The sequence below is a fragment of the Somniosus microcephalus genome, unplaced genomic scaffold (assembly GCF_052327205.1).
Source record: "Somniosus microcephalus isolate GS21.2 unplaced genomic scaffold, FLI_Smic_1.0 unresolved_chr5, whole genome shotgun sequence".
NCBI classification, from domain to species: domain Eukaryota; kingdom Metazoa; phylum Chordata; class Chondrichthyes; order Squaliformes; family Somniosidae; genus Somniosus; species Somniosus microcephalus.
Window position 1 is genome coordinate 48,677,650 of NW_028225183.1, and position 6,000 is coordinate 48,683,649.

Below are 6,000 nucleotides of genomic sequence, written 5' to 3' on the forward strand. Positions count from 1 at the left end.
CGCGACCGGCAGGACCACGACGTGAATCTGGAGAAATTCCTCTGTACAGCCCAACGGCTGAACCTCACCTACAATAAGGAGAAATGTGTGTTTAACACCTCGCGCCTTGCCATCCTTGGCTGTGTAGTAGAGAACGGACTCATCGGCCCCGACCCCGAAAGAATGCGCCCCCTCATGGAGCTACCCCTCCCCCACTGCCCTAAGGCACTTAAGAGAACCCTGGGGCTCTTCGCCTACTATGCCCAATGGGTGCCCAATTATGCAGACAAAGCCAGACCCCTCATGAAGTCCACATCCTTCCCCCTCACGGAGGAAGCGTGCGCAGCCTTCTCCCTCATCAAGGGAGACATTGCCAAGGCCACTATGCACGCAGTGGATGAGTCCATCCCCTTCCAAGTCGAGAGCGATGCATCCGACTTCGCCCTAGCCGCCACCCTTAACCAGGAGGGGAGACCGGTGGCCTTCTTCTCAAGGACCCTACAGGGCCCTGAGATCCGACACTCGTCGGTCGAGAAGGAGGCCCAGGCGATTGTGGAGGCGGTACGACGCTGGAGGCACTACCTGGCAGTCAAACGATTTACCCTCCTTACCGACCAACGTTCGGTCGCTTTTATGTTTAATAACAAGCTGAGGGGCAAAATCAAGAATGACAAGATCTTGAGGTGGAGAATCGAGCTCTCCACCTACGATTATGATACCTTGTACCGGCCAGGTAAGCTGAACGAACCCCCCGATGCTCTGTCACGAATTACATGCGCCAGCGCGCAAAGTGATAGACTTCAGACCCTCCACAACGACCTCTGCCACCCCGGGGTCACCAGACTTTACCACTTCATTAAGGCCCGCAACCTGCCCTACTCCATCGAGGAGGTCAGGACCATAACCAGGAACTGCCAGACCTGTGCCGAGTGCAAACCGCACTTCTTTAGGCCGGACAGAGCAAGCCTGATCAAGGCCACCCGCCCCTTCGAGCGCCTGAGCATCGACTTTAAGGGGCCCCTCCCGTCCTCTGACCGTAATGTGTACTTCCTCAACATTGTTGATGAGTACTCCCGTTTCCCCTTTGCCTTCCCCTGCCCAGACATGACCAGTACCACGGTCATTAACTGCCTGAACGACCTCTTCGCCTTGTTCGGGTTCCCAAACTATATACATAGTGACCGGGGCTCCTCTTTCATGAGCGAGGAACTCCGTCAGTTCCTACTAGCGAGAGGTATTGCAGCAAGTAGGACCACCAGCTACAACCCCCGAGGGAACGGCCAGGTGGAAAGAGAGAACACGACGGTATGGAAGGCCTTAAAGTCTAAGGGCCTCCCAACCTCCCGCTGGCAGGAAGTCCTCCCGACAGCGCTGCACGCCATCCGGTCACTACTTTGCACTGCCGTTAACGCCACCCCCCATGAACGAATGTTTGTTTTCCCCAGGAAGTCGACTACGGGAACCACTCTACCAACCTGGCTGACCTCTCCGGGGCCCGTCTTGCTGTGAAAGCACGTGAGGGCCCATAAAACAGACCCCCTGGTCGAGAGGGTGAACCTCCTGCACGCCAACCCCCAGTACGCCTACGTGGCTTACCCAGACGGGCGGGAGGACACTGTCTCCTTACGAGACCTCGCACCCTCGGGCACTCCGGAGACACCACCTTTACCCGCCCCACCACCCCCCCAATTCCAGCCCAGGTAGACGGCATGCCGGAACCCCACGAGCCTTCGCCGACCACGCAGACACCAGCACTAACACCGGATAATGCAGCACCGCCGCTGCGACGATCGGAGAGGCTTACGAGGCCTCCGGACAGACTGACATACCAGAACTGGTAGTACACTTCACCCTGCCGGACTCAAATCTAAACAAGGGGTGAATGTGGTAAACCACTTTTATCGTTACACTATAGTTATCACTGTTGTATTGTTATCACCGTTATCACTGTTGTATCACGATACGAGGTCGCCTCTTGTCGCGCTGTTATACCTGGGCTGACCACCTCCGACTCCGCCCATGGCTCCACCTACCTGCCCAGGTACAAAGGTAGTCGACTGGCTGGTATTCCTCCTTGTTGGACCCGATCACCCACGAGGGTGGGCTCTGTTATTTAGTCAATAAAAACCTTTAGTTACGTTCCTAACTCGTCGCTTTTTATTGGACGAATTGATAGGTATATCACTCTGTACCAGTCAATTCCTGATAATAGAGTATTTGTTTTCCCTTCTACCTCTCAATGTCTGCTATGGAAGAGAGGGGTTACTCTGAACCTGTAAGTTTCTGGTACTTGAGTCTTTATCTGTCTGCTTCATTAAGTACCTGTCAGCTTCTATTATGTGCATGCGAGTTTCAATCTGTATCTGTCAGTCAATGGAATGAGAGTTTGTTTCTTTCTTTTTAACTGACAGTGTCTGGTATGTGACTTTGGAATTAATTCTGTATCTGTTTGTTTCTTGTATGTGCAGGTTGGTTGCAGTCTGTACCTACCAGTTTCTGTTATGTGAGTGAGGATTTTAATCAGTACCTACCAGTTTCTGGTATGTGAGTGTGTGTTTTACTTTATAGATGTCTGCTCTGGGATGCAAGTGTGGGTTATAAAATGTTTCTGTCAATCTCTGGGCTGTTATTAGGGCTTTGCTCGTTGTCTGACTGTTTCTGGTATGTGAGTATGGGTTTGCTTCTGTAACTGTCAGTTTCTGGTATGCTGGTTGGGTATTAGGCTTTACCTGTCAGTCTCTGTGATGTGAGTGTGGGCTTTTCCATATCTGTCAGTCTCTACAAATACAGAGTAAAGTCCATACTCACATCTCAGTTACAGATGTGTCAGTGTTGATTTTACCCTGTACCTATCATGTCAGTCTCAGGTACGGTAAGTGAATGTGATTCTTCTCAATCTATTAATCTCTGTGTCTCTCGGTCTCTGGTACTGTTTGTGAATGTGAGATTATTTCTGTATCTGGTAAGTTTCTGCTACTGTTTGCGAGTGTGGGGTTGATTATGTATCTGTTACACTGGTAATGTGAGTAAGTGGGAGATTCGTTATGTAATTGGCAGTCTCTTGTCCTGGACTGTTCTTGCTCTGTGTGACTGTTGGACTCCATTCCTTCTCCACCTTATGTAGGCCAATGCTAGTTTGATTGTATCTGTGACTGTCTCAGGAGGAGGTTTGGTTCAGTCCATTACCTCTGATTGTCTGGTCTTGTATGTTGGCTGTTGGGTTTGATAGTCTGTGTACAGCCAGCAGTGTGGATTGACACCGTATCAGTGTCTATCTGTTCGTGTGTGTGAGTAAAGGAGTGAAAATATATCTGCCTGTCAGAGCGATATGTTTGGACTTTGAAACAACATCTTATTCTACTGCTGCAAGTGACTGTGAGATTCATAATGTATCTCTGGGAATTCGGATCACTGTGGGACTGATTGCTTCTGCTGCCTGTGATAATAGGATTGAGGGCAGTTCTGTGTCTGCGTTCTGTGTGTGAGAAGGAGCTTTCTGACTGTCCCTTGTGTTCCGGATGGAGGAAAGATCACACTTATTTTGGCTCGTTGTAGTAGTTTGCTACGAGATTAATACAAGAACAATATAAGTTATAATATATGGATTGGTGTCGCTAGAATATAAAAATAAAGTTATATTAACGTGTTTGTTTATAATGAAGTAATGTATCTTCAGAGGGGAAATCGCGATACAAACATTGTCTGACCTCACTGCAGTACAGCGGCACGCAGATTCTCCACGCCAGGTGTGTAGGACGGTTCTATAATAATTATCAGCATCCAGACACAACCCAAACCCAGCTCTGGACCATGAATGGGACCATCCGATTGGCACAGTCCAGGTTTATATCTCCCAGTCCCAAGTGACTATATATAAAATTCTGGATCACTTCCTGCAAGATAGCCAGAGGTACCTGGTCTGTACAAATAATTGTTTTCAGTCTATTGAAACCGAGTTGAGGGCCTGTGTAGATAAAAGACTGCCACAGAACCCGTATCCATATGAATTTGACAGAGTGTATCCATATGTATTTGCCGGAGCGACAATGTATCTTTCGATCACCAGCAACACCTTTCTGGAGAACACAACGCACCGAAACAAAATAACCGATCATTGAAATGTATTCTTTCACACTTCTCACCTGGTGCCTGCAATAGATGCACTTTGTGAAACTCCTCACATCCTCACAGTCAGGCTGTGTTTCCACTGTTCCCTGTCCTAGAACAACAGACACGGTGAGATTGCAAATGATTCAGGAACATTCACTCCTGATTTGGGTGAAGAAAGCAGCAATGATTTGACAGAGCGAGGTGATGTACTTTCTCTGTTACCTTACACTGTACACAGAGCCCGAGAAAGGCCTCACCCTTCCCCCTACTCTCTCCATGTTCCGGAACTGGTTCCCGCTCCAATCTGTCTCTTACAAAGAGCCCCCGGTTGCCGCTAAACTTACCCCGACTCAAAGCCCATCTGTGGACACAGTCCCAATGCGACGTGCTGCTGTGAGGAGGCTGCTGTTTGCTCCCTTACTCGGGCCCGTGATATCTCCGCTCCCTGATGTGTTTAGCGATCATCAGCCGAGCACAGAGGAAACGCCCCCTGCTGGCAGAGCTGGGGGAGGGGAGCTCGCAGGACACTTCCTGTCACTTTAAACACTGTGTGGAGAGGGGGAGGAGCAGGCAAGTGTTTATCACGCATGCTCAGCCCTGTCTTCCTGAACCTGAAATTAAATAAAGCAACAACAACAACAACTTAAATCTATATAGCGCCTTTAACGCAATATATCGTCCCAATCAGCTTCACAGGAGCGTTATCAAAGAAACATTGACACCGAGACGGATAAGGAGATATTAGGAGAGTAGGAAGTGACTCTGGACACGTCAGTTGCAGCGGGTGAGTGTGAGAGCGACGCGAATCCTGTCCCTTAGCGCGATTTGTTCCCCCAATACTGTATGGAACAATGGAGAGGAACAGGCTCTGTCAATCTCAGACACTGAACTGCTGGTGAGTGGTGTTAGATCCGTGGTTCAGTGGATAAATAATTACACGGATGCTGTACATAAACAAATCACAGGTCTTTACTGGAGGAGGGTCATCTCTAGACTGGGGTACAGAGGAATGCGCACAGCTTATATACCAGTGTGGTTACTGCCGGTACTACAGTATACAGGAGCTGTAAAAGTAGTTCTGACTTAAAGCACATACACGACAATTCCTCCCTTTTTATATTAATAATACCCCCTTAATATTCAAATAACAATTACATTTTTACATGTACATTCAATAACAAAAGTCCATTTATAGATTCAGTCTTTGGTGCGGCTTCCTGACCCTTTCAGGATAGTGCCTTTCCGGAGGTTCTTGTTCTTGGTGCAGAGGTGATTCTGACCCCTTTCAACGGGTAGTTCATCGGGTTCCACTGCTACTGGGTCTGAAGTAGATGCTACCGGTATGTCGGGTTCATCCCCAGGTACTCGAGACATGGGGTTGACGCCTTCCTGGGACGCTAAGATCTGATCGACGTGACTTCTCACAATGTTCTCCCCGACATCCACTGTGTACATTAATGGCCGCTACCTTGTACATATCATTCCGGGTTGCCACTTCTCTGTTCGATAGTCATGGGCCAAGACTGGCTGCCCTAGATTGAAGCTTATTGTCGGCTTCTCGTTGATGCGCTGGATTTGTTTGTCGTCAACATTTCTTCGCACATTTGGTCTGAGCAAGTCCAGACGAGATCACAACCTTCGATTAAAGAACATCATGGCCGGGGTCTGGTTGGTAACTGCATGCATCGCGTTTCGGTAGGCTGATAAGAAATTGTCCATCTTATGCTGTAGTGGAATTTCCTCATCGCACATGGCCTTTATCGCCTTCTTAAAGGTTTGTACGAACCTCTCAGCCAATCCATTGGTGACTGGATGATACGGGGCGGATGTGTAATGCCTTACCCCATTCCTTTTCATGAATTTTTGGAACTCGTCGGACACAAACTGTGGTCCATTATGAGAGCAGATCTG